This window comes from Melospiza melodia, chromosome 1 (genome assembly GCF_035770615.1).
Source record: "Melospiza melodia melodia isolate bMelMel2 chromosome 1, bMelMel2.pri, whole genome shotgun sequence".
NCBI classification, from domain to species: Eukaryota; Metazoa; Chordata; class Aves; order Passeriformes; family Passerellidae; genus Melospiza; species Melospiza melodia.
Genome location: NC_086194.1, coordinates 13,903,329 through 13,920,826, shown reverse-complemented (window position 1 = coordinate 13,920,826; position 17,498 = coordinate 13,903,329). Strand labels below are relative to the sequence as shown.

The 17,498-nt window shown below is 40.6% G+C and overlaps 1 protein-coding gene across 2 annotated transcripts in view; it reads left to right on the top strand.

Annotated features, from left to right (window-relative positions):
* CCNY (cyclin Y) overlaps positions 1 to 17,498 on the top strand; it is a 121,209-nt gene that overhangs the window by 25,672 nt on the left and 78,039 nt on the right. The window lies entirely within an intron of this gene.

The following is a 17,498-nucleotide window of genomic DNA, read 5'->3' as shown; positions in this document are numbered from 1 at the left end:
TCGGTGTCTTATTTCTCTTAATAGTATCAGAATGGGTGAGTTACACTGAAGGTGTACCTAAATCCAGCATTCCTGCGGCTGCTCAGCTGTTTCATTATGTTCTAGCTAAAGGCAATTCCAGTGCAATTTCATTTCTATGCAGAGTCATTTCCATTACTTTGTTCATACTTAAATTTTTTTCCATTCTTTTAAATTAAGATGTGAGATTTTCTGAGCCTCTATGGCTTATTTTTTTTCCTATTTGTATCAGTCTGAGCAGGCAAGGGCTCTTAAGGGGTGTTATGTTCAATGGAGATTAGATTGACGTTAATTTACCAGGAAGAAACAAAAATTACTGAGAAAAATTTACCACCCGTGCTTGCTGTTTTGGCCTTTAACTGAAACAGAACTGTGCTACTAATATGTTTGCAAAAGTTTTCAGACAGCCTGCAGATAAATATTGGGTGATTAAACAGGTTGTTACTTGTGTCAGGGATGTCAGTGGCTGTGCCCCTGTATTGGCAGTGAGGCATGTGCCCCGTTTGTACAAATAAAATAAAACATCAATTTGGATTTACAGTATAAAGGATGGTTTATACCCATGACTTGATTTTTTTTTTTTTAAATTAGTTTCTGAATTCCTGCCTTAAGAAATGAGGTTTTGAACCATGTGGCACAGTGAAATCGGTCAGTGGCAAATACATGGGAAGAAAACTAAAAATGTCCCATTGCTGCCTTGCTGTTGTATTTCTGAAATCTTGAAGCCACCCCTGCTTGGCCTTTCCTCCAAGAGGTTTGACATGAAGATGCTTCAGTGATTCACCAATGCTGTGCAAATGGTTGAAATATTTTGAGGCACTTTTCCTTCAGGCATCCCATGCTGTGTATGTAGCAGGTTCAGATGTTTTGAGATTGTAGGAAGTCTCCCCATCAGCTGAGAGGTCAAAAAAATCTATGTTGTTCTTAGGTAGACTTCTCCAGTCTGCAGTTAAAATTATAATTCGGAAAAGTACTTCTAAATTTGCAGTGTTGGATGGAGAAAGATTTTGTGGAAACACTGTTTTGGGTGAGTCCAGAGAATTTTATATTGCTCAGATAAAATTATTTATTTCAGTACTGGACAAATCCAAGCAAGTATTCTCATACTTTTTTTTTTTTTTTTTTTTTTTTTGTATAGCCAACTTAAACCAATGCAAGTGTTTACTCTTAAAGTATCAAGGCATTCAACTTCAATTTGAAGACTGTAGTGAGTTGACCCTGGCTGGATGCCAGACACCCACCAAAGCCTCTCTGTCACTCCCCTCTGCAGCTGGACTGGGGAGAGAAAATATAACAAAGGGTTCATTGGTTGAGATAAGGACAGAGAGAGGTCACTCACCCATACTGTCATGGGCAAAACGGGCTAGAATTCGAGATATTAATTGAATGTACTATTAACAAAATCCTGGCAGGATAATGAGAAGTAAAAACAGACCTTAAGAACACTTCCCCCCTCCCCTCCCTCCTTCCCAGCTCTGCTGTCTCCCCCAGTGGCACAGGGAGATGGGAATGGGGGCTGTGTCAGCTCATCACACATTTCTCAGGCTGCTCAGGGAGAGGAGCCCTTGCTCTGCTCCAGCCTGGGGTCCCTCCCAGAGGAGAGAGCTCCCCATGAACTTTTCCAGCATGAGTCCCACAAACTGCTGCGGTGCAGTCCCTCTTGCACAGGGTGCAGTCCTTCAAGGGCAGGCTGCTCTGGCATGAATCCCCCATGGGGTCACAAGTCCCACCAGGAAACCTGCTCCAGTGTGGGCTGTGCTCTCCATGTCCTGCAGGTCCCCGCCAGGAGCTCCCCACGGGGTCAGAGCTCCTCTCAGGCATCCCCCTGCTCTGGTGTGGGTCTCCTCTGTGGGCTGCAGGTGCATCTCTGCATCCCTGTGGCCTTGTCCAGCAACATGTCCATGTTGGAGCCAGCTGGGGTTTGCTCCCTTGGATGTGGAGGAAGCTTGTAGCAACTCCTCACAGAATCCACCACTGTTGCCACACCCGCTGCCTAAACCCAGCCATACAAACCCAATACAAACACTTAGAGGAATCACCACAATAAATAAAATGTTCAAGGTTAATGATCCTCACAGGTAAATGTAAGTTTTATCTAAATGTATTTATCAGTGTTTCCTGATTAGATTTTATTATGGCTTTAATAATACATTCCACTGTATCTGTGCAATTTTCACCTAAATTTATTTTCTTAAGAGTTTAATGCTCATCAAAATACTTGTTAGTGGTTCTTGTGCTCTGAGCTTCCTCACATACTCCTCTGACTGGTAAACTTAATGATTGCCAGAGTGGTAAATGATATTTTTGTTTATAGTCTTTTTTTCCACTAAATAATCAATGATCAATTTGAAACCAAATTAGTAGTCTTCTCCATCTAGGCCTTTCATTCAACCACTGTTTTTTCCCCACTCTTCCAGAGGAGCTGGCTGTGTTCTGCTCTTTTTCTGTCCTGTTTGTTGCTGCTCTGATGATAATAGATGGGAAGTTGTGCATCATACAGCCTCTGGGACATAATTTAGCCATAGCAGGGCTTGTCTGTATTATAGCTGGTGACAGCCTGCCCTTCATGGTGGTGCATGATGTCTGCCAGGTGTGCCATCAACCAGCAGGACTTGGGAGAGCTGTGACACCAAGAAACCCCTTTGTTACTTTACAGTTTGTAAAATAAAGGTTGCTGAAGGCAGTTTTCTAGAAGGTAGCTTTTATGTGGGTTTGGAGGGCTTGTGGAGGTGTGTGTGTGGCACAAATGTGGCAGGCAGCTGGAGTGCCCAGCCCATGGGCTGCCCACTGGGCATGGCTCCTGCCCAGCCTGGCTGGGAGGGCCTGCACTGTGCTTTGGGCTCTGTTTGTCACCTGCAGAGCTCTGATCTCCCAGGAGGTGCCCGGTCATGGGCAGGCACTGCACACCTGGTGAGCCCTCAGCAGCAGGGCCCTGCCTGGGGCACAGTCGGGAAGGGAGGAGTTGTGCCTCTGCCCTCGGGGAGCCTCAGCTCTGTTCAAGCCATAAACACCAACATTTGAGATGACTTGGCAGGGCGAGCTGCCAAAGGCAGGCCAGGCTGGTTACACCCCTCAGGGCCATCCCCAGCGTGTCCCTTTGTCCCTTCCAGCAGCACTCAGGCTGTGCAGGTGGGTGGGGAGGGACGCTGCCCGGCACGTTCCACCTGCTCTGTGTGCGTGCTGCTGTCTGTCACTGACTACTTTACGAAAATCCTTTTGCTAGCATTTTTTTCTCCTAAGAAGCTGAGAGGCCTCAAAAATGACATGTAAACAATAACTATCTGATGGCTGTGCAATGTGGTCTGGAGATGGTTTACCAACTGTCAAGGTTGCATCATTGATTGGTCTCATGTGCTTGTTTTTAATTAATGACCAATCACAGGTCCAGCTGTTTTGAGGCTGTGAGCAGTTGCAAGATTTTATTATTCATTCCTTTCTTTGCTAGCTTCATGATGTCTCCTTTCTCTTTCTTTAGTATAGTTTTGGTATATAATTTTCTTTTAATATAGATAATAAAATAATAAATCAGCCTTCTGAAACATGGAGTCAAGATTCTGATCTCTTCCCTCGTCTTGGGGACCTGCAAACACAGCTGTCCTGTGGGGGAATCACAGGCAGAGGCTCTTCCTCTGGGGTTAGGCATCCACACTGTCAGGAGGAAATCCAAACACTTGGATCTGTTTTCTGGCAAATTGCCCTGCAGGGAAGTTTGGTACTTTCATGGTTTTTCTGCCTTAATTTGGAGGGAGGTTATATTTGTATCTAATTTACTGGTCAGGTGGGAATTATTGTACAATTAAATGCAGCAGTATTGAGATTATACAGCTTTTTTTAAAAAGAAGAATAAAAAAATAGAAGACATGCAGTGCTAATGTAACTTCTGTTTTCTTGGGTGTGAGGTTTTTTCTTTGTTGGGCTTTCATTCCATTTTTTTCCTAATCAACTTTGATATATGAAGAGCATGCCACATAGGCAAGCTCAAAGCTTCTTGCTTTTCCTAATCCTGTATGGGCTTCTACTATGCCTTGATAGACCTTTGGGATTAATTAGTGTTCTTCAAAAAGTAAATTAGCTATGCTTATTATACTGGGTTTGAATTTTGCACTGAGGTTTCATTTTAATAAGGTGACTGAGGTGTAGGAGGAAAACATCTGTGACATTTGTCCTAGCTATGTTTTCTGTAAATACAGTTTTTATAGGGCTAGGCTGTAGATCAATGCAGTATGCAAGTTGAATCTGCTGTATTAGCTCTATTGTTTTTTTAAAAAATAATTTCAACAAATGCTATGTCTTTCTTAAAATTTGAAGCAAGCTTCTGCCTTCTGAACATGCTTTTATTTTTCTGTTTAATTTTGTTATTTTTAAAGTGTCTTCCTTGGTTGTGTATTGATTTTGGAAGATCATGATATATAAACAAATGATACTTTACTGTTGTGTGATTCTGTGATCTCTTTAATATGATGCTAATTTGGGCCTGTGATGTTGATGCTTTTAAGATGTACATTAACTGCAAATGGTGGTTGGTAATTGTGGCTTCTCTTACTTGCCTTGGAAATGTCTTCTGAATTGGAATTTTTCCTTGTGATTTCTTAGTGTCACTGCTGTTGCACTGCAGGTGAGAAGAATGAGGAGTGCTACTTCTCTAGCACAGCAAGTTTCTGCCCTACTTTGTTGACAGCATGCCTGAGACTAAGGAAGTACTGAAGTCTTGAAAAATGTTTGCTCTTCTGAAAATATTAAGACTCTAGTACATAATGTTCTCTCAGCAGTTGCCTTTCTGATAGATTAAAAATAAGCAGTGATTCCCGAGGAGGACAAAAGCTATCATAAATTCCATTAAGATCTGAACAAATGCTTCTAAGTGTTCTTGGAAGTAATAATGCAAAAGCAAGTCCCCTGTTACTTACCATATGGCACTGCTTTAGATCTTGCTGGGAGGTCTTGACTGGTTTATTGTAGCGATTGCATAACCTCTCACTCCAGAAGCTTGTTCACATTAATAGCTGGCTGAGGGAAGCCTGGACCTTCACCTTCTTTAGAATGTATGGACTTCAGATTTTAGCTTTAAGGGGATTCACTGCAGGAACTCAAACTAGCTTTCCTTCTCAGCTTTGATCTTGGAAACAGAGGACTCTTCATCTGATTTGGTTTTTTTTTTTCCTTTCATTTTTCTTTCTCCTCCCTAATCAACGGTAGATATATTTTAAGAAAAATTCAGGGTCTGAGACTGCAATTTGGGTTTTTTTCTTAAAAGGTGGGATGGTTGACATGGGGAACAGTTGGCATGAGGAATGGTTGACTGCCTCTGAGGGCTGAATTTTATCTCAAAGGATTGAGAGATCAGAATGACGTTTGTAGAAAATATTATTACCCACTAATTTTCTACCTTGCATCTTTTTGCATTATATGATTTACAGCCTAATTATTGGTGTTTTGGCAAGAACTGCTAATAAAGGGGGTTTTGGTGTTGGGTTTTTTCTCCCAAACTTCTCCTCCAGTTCAGGTTTTTAAATCTCTCAGGCAGTGGTATGCTCCCTTTTCCTTGGGGGTTTGTTGTAATTTTGAAGCATAATCAGTATTATGTTTCTTTAAAGATTCCGCCCAACATCTTTTCTCCAGCTTTTCCTCTAGATACATCTTCTCTAATTTAAACAGTGTTAGGAGTTGCCTTCAAGAAAGATGTTTTTGTGTACAGTGTAGGAGGAGATGGACTCCAGCAAATTACTGCATCTCTGTGTGCTCTTAATTGTACTGGAAGGACTGTGAGATGTGATTTCAAAGTCTGACAAGACACCACACTAATTGTTGTTTTTTGCTTTTAGACTGATTGGTGCAGTGAAATGCAGTCAAGGTGATTGGGAGTGGGGCATTATGGGCTGCTGTCTGTGTGATTTGTTCTTGGGTGACATTTAGCATCATTTCTTTTTGTTCAGGGATGAATCCTTTGCTTCCATAACACAGATGCACATCAAAGCAGTGTCCTCAGAAGTACACTTACTGTATCTTGATTTTTTTTGTTGGATTTTTTATGTGTGTAAAATACATAGCAGTGTGGGTATGTAATGCATTTTTATTTTGCGAGGTTGGTATATCTGACACTCTGACTCTTGTTGAATAATTAACTTTCTCAGTAAGGGAACTTTTTTATTTATCTTATACAGTTCATTTGATAGTATTTTACAGTGCGAGTATTTCTTTCTGACATAATTAAACTTGCAGAAAATAAATCAAACTATTAGATGCACTATTTCTTATATGGGGAAGATACTTCCTACAGTTCCTCTCCTACTGTCACACCTGCTTCTATTATTGCAATTTATCCATTTCGTTAATGCAGTTTCATGATTGAATTTGTTGTGGAATTAGATATTATGTCAGTAGGGATCTCCACCTCAATTACTGCCAGCTATACAGGCCTTTTCCTAGATGAAAAGCACTAGCCATGGCACAAACACCAATAACAAAGCAGTTTAAAGATTTGGGTGGATGTACCATGGGCTTCTAAGGTTGCGTGACTGGAGTTTTTAGCCCAGCACTAAATCTATGCTTTCTTTTATGTCTAGTAACAAAATTATATCGAGTAACAAATTATACTGTAGTCTTCTTTGGCCACTGTCTTAGACCTAGATTTAATGCAGGAGCATGTGTAGATGGAAGATTGATTTTGAAATTAATGAACTGAGCTTCTCCACTACCGAGTGAGACCAAACAAACATGTAGTACTTGCTCATTGCTGTTTTTTAGCCCTGGGACTAAAATCTGTACTTGCTTCCCCAGGAAGCTTCATGTTTCCTGCATCATCAGGCATGAGTTATTTGAGCCTCTGGTGTACATACCATTAATGTGCCATTTTGTGTTTCTTGTGTCTCAAGAAATTATTTGCCCTGCCTGCTCTGTGGAAGAGTTGTAGCCTTGTACAGCAGCTTTGTGTTGGACCTTGGTGTCTGCTGACAAAGTCTCAGTCTGTGAATATTGACATTTTATTTGTCTTAGGCCTCCAAGTATAGTGAGTCACCTAAGTACTCCTGATGTGGACATACATCTATTTTAGCTGAGTTTCACCACATCTTCACTAAGTCTTCAGTCTAAGTAGGATGGTTTTCATTTAAAATGCTGGATTGTGAAGAAAAATCAACATGAGGCAACCACTGTGCCAGCATCCCATCTTGTAGACCGGGGGGATTCTTCAAAACATTCAGCATTCTTCTTTGAATATCCAAATACTTTTAATGATACTTTATGGCTTCCTGTGCCTCAGCATAAAGTGCAGTTAAGTATATAAACATTATATTTGTTCTTGTAAGGCAAACCTTATTCTGTGTTTTGCAATCCAATTATTTTCCCCTTCCATAAGGGTTATTCAGGTAACTAATCCTCCTTTCCTCCTCTGTGTTCAAAAATGAGTTTAATGCGGGGTGAAACAGGCTGTGTAATGGGCTGCCTGTGCATCCTGAGGCTTACTTGAACTCACTCTTCTCATCAGGTACTTAATATTATTATCTTTTTAAAGAAGAATAAGGATTGGAGAAATATATACCATATTTGGGTATGGAATCTACTACTCTAAAGAAAATGGAAGAATCTTAATAGCAAGATAACGATATTAAATTCTTGATATGTAGAAATAATAAATTACAGTGGAAACAAAATAATTAATCCTCTTTTTTACTCTCATGTAATTTTGGACAGTTAAGTTCAAGTTTATTTGTTCATTAATTTCTAACTATGTTCTAATTTTATGTTTAGTTTTCCCTGACTAAATCAGTTCATGAAGTACTGCTTTCCTCAAAATAAATGATTTTTTCCCTGACATCTATAAAGAAATGTTTTATATATTAAATAGGTAGACAGTCCCATTGGCTTTTGTGCATTAGTGGTTATTGGGCTGTAGTGTTGCCTGGGTAGTGTCACTGCACTGCTAAGGGACCACTGCCAAAAGTGAACCTGGGGGGCTCCTGAACTTGTGTAAGTTTTACTGGGAGTTGTTGTTTTCTGCCCTTCAATAAAAGTATTTATATTGCATAGAATATATAGCAAAAGAAAGAAGTGTGAGGACTCAACAGGCTTCCCAGATCTTTACTTCTGTCACTCAGTTTTCAAAAAAAGCTCTTCTTGTTAGGGGTGAAGTGGTGAGCTGGAGCAAATGTGTCCCGTGTCCCTGTGAGCACGGGTGTGTCAGAGCCAGAGTGGGCTGGCACAAACTCCTTTCTGCATCTGCCTTGGCAGCAGCGAGGAAGGAGCAGTGTTCAGTCTCCAGTAATGCACTTTGGGGGTTTGGGTGTGGGGTTTTGGTTTTTTTATAGTCCCCAGCTCCTTCCTGGATAGAGGTGTGCTTGTTGTGCGTTTGTAGCAATTGTTTCCTATAAATACTTATAAAATGTTGTGTGCAAACAGTGCCCTTTTTATAGCTACTCTTCATTCTTTGTCTGTGGCACAAACCTGCTAATCTGTTTTGCCTTTGGCTTATTGTTTGTCCCCATATCTTCTGAGTCATCTTGAGAAATTAAGTGGTGTTGATAGAATTGGGTAGGCTGTGCCTTGGGGCTATGAATCTGGGGTGTTAAGATGGTATTTATATTTCCCTTTGGCGTGGGTTCCTTGCACAAGTGTTTCTGGGGAGTTGTTGACCCAGAGGGGCTGTGTTTGGGCACTGCTGCAGGAGGCACTCACCTTCAGGGAGAGGTGAATATATACCAATATATTACCAATATACAATTTGGTAACTGACCATGCTGCTGAAATGAGCACAAAACTCAGGTTCCTTCTTGTGGCCGGTTATTTGGAAATTTTTAAGCAAACAAAGCCCAGACCAACTAAACCACCCACAGTGTTTTTGCCATTGTTTTGAGCTCTTTGAGTGTATTCATGGTCATCTCCAGCAGCAGAAGACCACAGATGCAAGTGTTCCTTCAGGGCAGCAAAAAGCCTCTGGAACATCAGTCTCCAATTGCCCATCTGTGCAGGCACCTCCCAGCAGCTTTAGAAGGGGCTTCCATGTTCCAGTCTTTATTTTCTTTTTTTTTACTGACTGATTTTTTTCCGTATATCTGTATGGCTGGGCAGTTCTTTTTGTCTCCCATTCTCTCTTTTTCCACGCGTGCTCTGTGGAGGGGAGGGCTCAGCAGAGCCTGCTGGAGAGAACAGTGTGGGTGTTGGCTCTCTGCAGCTTATTCCACAAACCCTGTTTGGAACGTTTGCTTTCCTCTGCATTCTGGGTTTCATTCCCTTGGGCGTTTTTCCATTATTAGAATGGTAATGGAAAATAGTTTCTATCCTCTCCTGGTGAAATTGGTGTATCTTGAAGCAGCTATTCATGTCTTTCCTTCTTCAGGGTTTAGTAATTAAAGGTTTCAAGTCTCTTCCATTGTGCTGCTCAGCAAAATTTTTTGTGCTGCTGTTCTCTGATTTTCTTTAGATTTCCCTTGGTACCATTCATTCATTTGTTTTGCTAAGGTACCTCCATTTTAGCTGGAAAGTGATCTCTCCTACCCATAGCCCCAGATGCTTTAATCTATGTTTATTGTTTTGAGGAAGGAACCTTGATTCTTGTGTGAAGGTTATCTGTAAAAACCACCAGATTGCTGTGGATGGATTTGTTAGATTTCTTGCTTTTGGCAGTTGATTGTACTTGAATAAAATGAGGAACATTTTGTGTTTTTGTGTTGTTCTCTTTTGTTATAATTTCAGTTGTGCAAGGCTCAATGTTTTACTTCAAAAATCAATCCAACAAACATTGTGGTTTTTTTCTGTCTTATATTTATATTGAAGGATGCTTCTTTTTTTGAGTCTTTTAGCTAGAGGAAAATTACCTTACAGATATATTTGTGACAAAGATCTGTTTGGTTTATGCCAAGTGTGGTGTCCTATGGAGTGGGCCACGGTGCTTGTCAGGTGGCAGAGACACATAGAGGATAGTGGTTCTTAAGATGGAATATATTAAGAAAATATTAAAATATATTAAATATTTTAAAAAATAAATGCCTCTGCTCCTAGAAAGGAAAATGATAAAACTAGAACAAGAAGGATTGCTGGTGGGGATAATAGATCTTTTTGCTTATCCTGCCTTATTTAAACAAGGGCTACTCCCTGGAGTTGGTCTGGTGTATAAAGTGCGTGGAATGTGCACCTTAGGTCTTGATTTGATTTTTGCCTTTTCTCTGGTCAGTATAGATCTCATAAAGTTGTGGCATCCTTCTGAAGTACTCCAGAGGGACAAGCTGGATTGATTTTAGGTATTCAGAATTTGTCATCTACTTCTGTATATCTGATGTGAAATGTTTCCTTCCTGTCTTTTAAATTTAGTATTTAATTTCTGTATAAATATGTTCCATTTTCATCTGAAAAACTTTCAAAGTCCTTTTGGGCATCGTGAAACAACTGAGCTAATTAAATTTGTTTTCATTCAACTTTAGAGGCGCTCTTAGCTCATCAGGGATATTTTTCAGGGGTTTCACATCAGTGGTTCATTTTGTTGTCTTGCTCTGTTTTAAGCAGCCAGTATACAGAGTGTGCATTTAGAATAACACTGGTTCTTACCTTTTAGAATGTAGTGTTTTGTGGTTCAATAGTCCATCTCCACAGGCTGGCACATTTGCCATTTCTAAGATAAGTGACGCTTAGTATAAGGACAAAGTTAAAGACGTAGATTAAAAGAGAAAAACCAGGTTGTTTTCTCTTGTTCAATGAGGCAATAGATGTGATTTTTAAAAAATGCTTCAGGAAGGACTTGGCTGAACTTCAGTGCACTGAAAGCTCGAGTCTCTAAAGATAGCTCTCTGAAGCAGTAAATTTGTCCTCTGTCCATGAATTTCACTACTTGGTCAACCCTGAGAGCAGGCAGCCTGGCTTTTGTAAGGAAAACACAAGATTAAAGATTGGTGACGTGCAAAGTAGTAACAGATGATGGAAAGAATTAAGTCAGAACAGTTCAAACAAGGTATTAATAGAAACTTTTTTTTTTTCAAAATATGCAAAATGCCTACTTTAAGGCTTCTGTTTTTCTGTGTTTATTTTAACTGTCTTCTTGAAGTGTTTTGTGAGATGAAGATTTTAGCTCAGTTTATGGGACACAGCTGTCACTGAAGTGTTCTGCCACCCCCAGCGGAGAGGTAACATTCCTTAATCTTAGCATGTTGAATTGCTGCTCTGAAAGGTAAAAAGTTGCATTGGAATTGTTGAAAAATGTGTTTGATGCTACAAGCTAGTATTCTGTGTCAGGTGGAAATCCTTGCACAACCAGGTAACAATTGATCGATTTATTGAAATGTCATTGGCTGCTGTTCAAGGCCAACTACAGCAATAACTGAGCTTGTTACAGCAGTGATACTGGTTTACAGCACTGCATTTTCATTTCCTTAAGGTACACTGCTGCCTTTATCTGGCATTTCCTCTTCTATTATGACCTTCATTTGCCTTGTGGAAGGTTTTCCTTGCTTTTTTCCCCTTTCATTTGTTTTTTGTGCAAATTCCCAGCTGTGGATAGGCACCCCTACTTGCTCATCTGCAGTGTGTGGGGTGGTGGAGAGCCTTTGGTTTGTCTGTGGGCTGTGTTTGTAGGGGTGCCAGCTTCTGGTTTATAGACCTCGCTAAACAGACGTGTTCTGACCCTAACCATTGTGTGATTCTGTGAAATGTCTGATTTGATTTCACTGCACAATCCCTGGCTGTTGTCCTGCAGCTGGCAGGACTTGGTTGTGGTGCCATCACTGCCACCAGGACCATCCCTCATGGCTGGGTGACAGAGCTGTGTCTGAACCTGCCTGTGTGCCTTCAGTCCTCTGCTGAACTTCCTCACTGTTGCAGGGAGTATTTACTGCAGGCCTAGTCTGCGTGTGTACTGACCCCTATTTAAGTGAAAATGAAATTTGACATTTCCTTGAGTCTTTTTTGCTGGGTTGTGACTCCCTCTAGAAGCAGACACTAAGAGTGTCTCATGGACGGGTCTCCTGGTGCTCTCGAAGGGAACAATTAAAACGACATTGTTAAGCATGAGAAGGACAGGGACATTTTCCTTGTGAGAACCTGTTAATGCATTTAATTTATTTGCCAACAGGCTGTTACACAGTGACACTTCCAGTTTTCTTAATTTCTTGAGCAATATGTGTTATGGATAAACTTGGTCCAGGTTTACTGTGCCTTGAACTGCTGTAGGTCCTTTGGATCTGAGATTTCCAGCTGTTGTTTTCTTTTTGTAGTTTTCCACTCGTGCTGCTGTCCAGGTGAGGTTAAGTGGTGAGGGCTGTTTTGGGAGTGCATCATGTGTCCTGACACACTGTTCATGTGCTTGTCAAGGGCAGTTATATAAAACCCCTAAATAAGCAGGTATGGCTTCTGACACAGCCTTTTGCAGCCCAGGAGGAAGAATGTAGAATAAGGCTGATCTTAAGCTTCTGGAACTATGTTATAAACTGCATAAATACACCTCTAGCAAAAACAGCGGAGGGACTCTGGAGCTGTCAGCTCTTTGTCACAGCCTCAGGGTCACTGTGGGCTTGCTCTGCATTTTTCCTTCTGACCCATGGTGGGTTCTGCTTCTCAGCGTAGGAGGGTACCTGTGGGACAGCACTGTCTCTCACTTGCCACCCCTGTCAGTAAACTGCTAACAGAGAAGCCACCTGGAGATTTTCAATTGATGATTTTTCCCTAGGGATACTTTATGCTTGAAATTCCTTGTGCTGCTTCATTTTAACCCACTGGCTGAGTAAACAGCCTTCTTTGCAGTATGTATGGCATAACATAGAAGTGGTCCTGCTGCTGTGGATGCTTTAGTTTCATTGGGGCTGCTGCACAGTTGATAATTGGGATTGAATGGGAATAAAAGCCATAAAAGTCTTTATTTCCCTCATAATTGGGTAAGACAAAATAAAAAAGTTTTATTTTAGAAGAAGGTCTGTAAAGGCTTTTTTTTTGAATGTTTGGTTGGTTTTCCTTGTAGCTGAAGTTGTGCCCTATTTAGTGCAAAAATGCAGTAGACACTTATGTGCTTGTAAATATATTTTTTAAACATATTATTTTGAAATGAATGGCAGGTAAATTGTCAGCTTTTATGCCTTTATCTACTCTGCATAATGTGAAACATTTCTGTTCTGTGGTCAGCAACTTTTGTCATAGGCTAAAAATGGTGTAAAACACTAATTCCTTTTGCAGGTCTTAAGCATACGTCTTTTAATATAGAGTTTAACATTGTAAGAAAGCTCTTATTATATTGCATTGAGATCAAAATTCATTACTGTCTGCTCAAAATAAATTGTGGAAAATATCCATGCAGAGAAGTCCTGAATTCATCCACCCTGATGAGGTTGCACCAAGGGCCTCCATCATCCACAGCAGCATTTATTTTTAAATGCACATCTGTCTTATTCGGAGTCTTTCTCACCTCTCTTCATTATGGCCAGCATCTGTTTCAGTCTGCAGAACCTTTGCTGTCTTTATAAATAACAAACAATTACATTGCTTCTACACACATCTCTTAAAAATTTAACTACTGATTTAATAAAGAATATTGCCTTAGGAAGATAGTTACCTTTTCTGATAAAGGTGTTGTGACCTATTTTAGTCATTTGGAGGTGTGTCAGTGTGGTTTTAAAGAGAAAATAATATTTGAACTACATATTTCTTACATATTACATTACAATTTCTATGTATTGCATTAGTTATTTCCTTGGGGATAGTAGGGTCAGTCCCCAGTAGAGCTTTAAACCTCACTAAGGTGCTTGTTCTCCTGTCTTTAAAGTGATGTTTAATAAGCTCCTGTAAATGCTTCATATTTTTTTTTCCACTAGCAAACACATTACAGAGTGGTTATGAGTTCATAGGTGGCACATGTGATGCTTAATCCCTCATGTAAAGCCTGGTTAATGCATGTGTAGCATGCAGAAGTGATAGCAAAGGCTTATCCTCAACACTTGGGTTTCCTAATTTGTTCTTCTAATTAAAGATTTTGGCCTGAAATATCTTGCCCAGGCTTAAGTTTTCATTCTGTGTGTGCTGTGTGGTGCAGAACAAAAGAGCTTCTGGAGTTTTTTAATAAACCTAGGCCTGTGGCAAATCAGGGCTGAGTGTTGCTTGCCCTACAATTAGTTTAGAACCCTTGTAGGTGTAAACCTCTGTACTGTTTTCTTTCCCAAAGCAATTAGTTGAGTATGTGCCTTTTGAATGTGCCCCTGATGAGTTCACAGGCTGTATGCATGTGGTTCTGTCTTGTTTGTACCAGTCATTTGTGCCCAGAGCAAAGAAGACATCAGTAATGTAATGTGGGACTTGAAGGAATTTTCTATGCCTACATTTATGTGACAATTTATTTTTTTCCACCTTCTGTTCAGTTTGTTCCAGCACTGAAAAGAGAAGTCTTTCAGGACTTAAATAGAGCAAAGCTTTTTTGTCAGAACGTCCTACAGTGATAAATGCCTTAGAAATGTTGGTAGGTATTCTGATAAACTGCCTATCACTCAAAAAACCATTTAGTTCTTCTTGTTCAGTGGTGTGTAAACACCCTTAATTTAGCCTGATATTTACACACATGCCTTGAATATAGGATGCTGGGAAATACTATTGCTTCAACTTAATGCTAAGAAAATTGGGAAGGTAGTTTTAATAAGATGACCAAGTTGCAGTGAGTTGAAAATGATCAGAATTTTTGACAGGAATATGGTTTTGCTGTGTGACATCAGTTTTAACTTGAGTGATGCCTGTGAAGGTGAGACCCTACATTAGCCTAGTCTTTTATTTATTTCTTCTCTTTTGTCTGCCTCTGTTCAACTTCCTCTGAAATTTTTAGCGCCAGTGTCTCCAAGATCCAAGTCTCAGTGTAAGTGGGAGTGTATCTGATGGTACATAGCAGCTACCATCCTTAGGCTCAGATGTACAGGGAGGGGACAAGCACCTGAAGTGTTTCCTAAACCATCTGTCTGAAGTGCTTGCCAAGACAGGAGACAGATAATAAAATTTATATCATCAGTTTATAGTAATTTTGATGTCTGCCTCCATTTGTGTGAGATACAGGAATTATATAAAGAATACATGCATAACAGATGCACTGTTGAATCAGATATGCAGTGTGCCATCCTAATGAGATAGCCTTCTGTCTCCTTTTTGCATGTGCTTCTGTTTGAGGTGCTGTGCAGAGCATGTGAAGGAGATGCACACGTTTGGTGGGTGTGCTCTAGCTTGCCAGGTATCCATGGTAGGAGTGCAGGCAGTGTGGGAAGACTGGGAGCTTGCTAGAGAAATCAGAGATGTCTGGAGGAGGCAAGGATCAGCCAGATCTGCTGGGAAGGGGAATGAAAGTGCTGCCAGCTGTCCAGGGGGAATTCAGCCATGTGAAGGGCAGTGACCATGGGGAGGTCAGAGAAGTTGCAGATCATGTGTGAGAGAGAGCAGAGAGAAGGATTGGAGAGCAAATCTCATTTCCAGCCTATAGCTGGAATTCTTTTTCTCCTCACCAAAAATTCAATTAAGGCAAACCCAGGGCACAACCACACGCTGTCAGTTTTCAATGTGCTTTTGCAAATTTACTCACCATCTTTCTGCTGTTTGTTTTATGAACACACCAAAATAATGTAGATGTTAATTCCCTGTTAGTGAATTTGTAAGTTTGGTTTTTTGAGGTAATTCTTCTCCAAATTGAGTAGATTTCCCTATTTTATGTTGGAATATCCCCAGAATAACACATAGGCAATAAATCTCTGTCAGTTGTGATGGGAGCCTGAGGTGACTGACCCATAATTTAAGCTTTATTTAGCAAGATGGGTTGACTGTGAGCCTAGCAAAATGATTTTGTTCTTTTTTTGGGGGGGGGGGGAAATTAGTAATATTTAACTGCAATTTAGTGTTATAGTCTGTTCTCTGGTCTAATGTAAGTTCTCACTGTTCTCATACAAACCCCTTGAATCCCTCCCTGCTTAATTCTACAGCACACTTACCCTACATAGCAGTTTTCTGTTTTAGCAACTGAATTTCTTGTATTGAAAACATAAACATAGTATGTCCTTTGCATGTGAGAAAATTGATAACTCTTCCCTTGTCCCAGCTGCAGCATCTGTGTGGCTCTCCAAAGTTCCAAATGCTGCTGGTTTTCAGTAACTCAGGGATCCTGGGTCATCTCCTCTCCTTCACACTGAACCTTTTTGGCTGCCTGAAGCCGTGTGGGCCCTGCACTGGAGCATTGCCTGTGGGCTGAGTGAGCACATGGGTGCCTCAGCAGTCATTGCCACCTCACCTCTTCATCCTGGAGCTGATTCTGTGTGTTCCACAGTGCTGGAGCCCTTGAGTGAGCCCTGCCCATTTATTTCAGACTCTGATTTTGGTACTGATGATCCAGGTAGCTCGACTGCTGTAGAGTGGGCAGCCACTGGTGCTGCTGCTTTGACTTTGTTTGGTGCTGCATGTGTTTCTGGATGGATGGATGGAAGTGGGTAAAGAAAATGTAGGAAGTAAGGGAACCTAGTGAAGAAATAGCTGAGTGCTCAGTGTTGATGTCAGGAGAGTAGAGAGAAGTGAAGTTGTCTTCATTTCTCTTCTGCTAAGGAAGAGAAAATAAAATGTAGTAAACATAAAAACCAAAGCCCCAGGGCAAAAGAAATAAATCCAAAAGAGGGAGAAGATAAATTATGTAACTTTGAAAAATATATACCCTGGGAGGAAAAAAATTGAACTCTGGGGCCATGAAGTGGAAAACCTAGGCTCAGAAAAAGAGATGTACAAATAAATAATGCTGGATGTTACTGTGGCATTGCAATTGTTTCTGAAAAAGAACATCTGGAAAGTGTAGGAAAATTCACTTTCCAAACTGATAGCACCAAGAACAGGTTAATGGACATGAGGTGGTGTGATGTCCTGGTTGGTGATACAACAGTGATTTATGCTGTGTACCAGCAGTAGGGCACTGACACAGAGGAAAACCAGATGCCATTAGTTAAGATCTCCCATGTCTTTGCTTCTCATTGCATCTGGAGGTTTTGTTAAACACAGGTCACCTTTCTACAGGATATGAGAATAACCATGAAATTGCTGTTCAGAAGGAACATTTGTATTAAATAGCCTAATGCAATTTGCCTCAATTTTTCTAATTTGATTGGAACATAATTTAGCTTTCATCATAGAATTATTAGTGCCAGGGGACATATTTTAAAGATTGTGGGGACCACTTAGGATCATTTAAATCAGATATGGATAAGTCCCATTAAACAATTGAGCTAATCTTCCTGCCAAGACAGAGCTTAGTATGCTATATGCAGATGTATGTAGTGTTTCATGAGCAGCAAGTCCAATGAAGTTTCTCTGTTAAATTTAATTTCTTTTTTCTTAATAGTTGCTTGTAACTTGTTTGCTGTGCTGCTCTGCCCTACTTCCCCCCATTTTCTTGTCTTTGAATGCGCACAAGTGCTGGAAATGGCAAGTTGCTGGCCAGCCACCACCTCTTGGGTTGAGCCATCCCTACCTCCTTCCTTTTAGCAAGGTCTTTGATGCACTGCCTTCCCTAC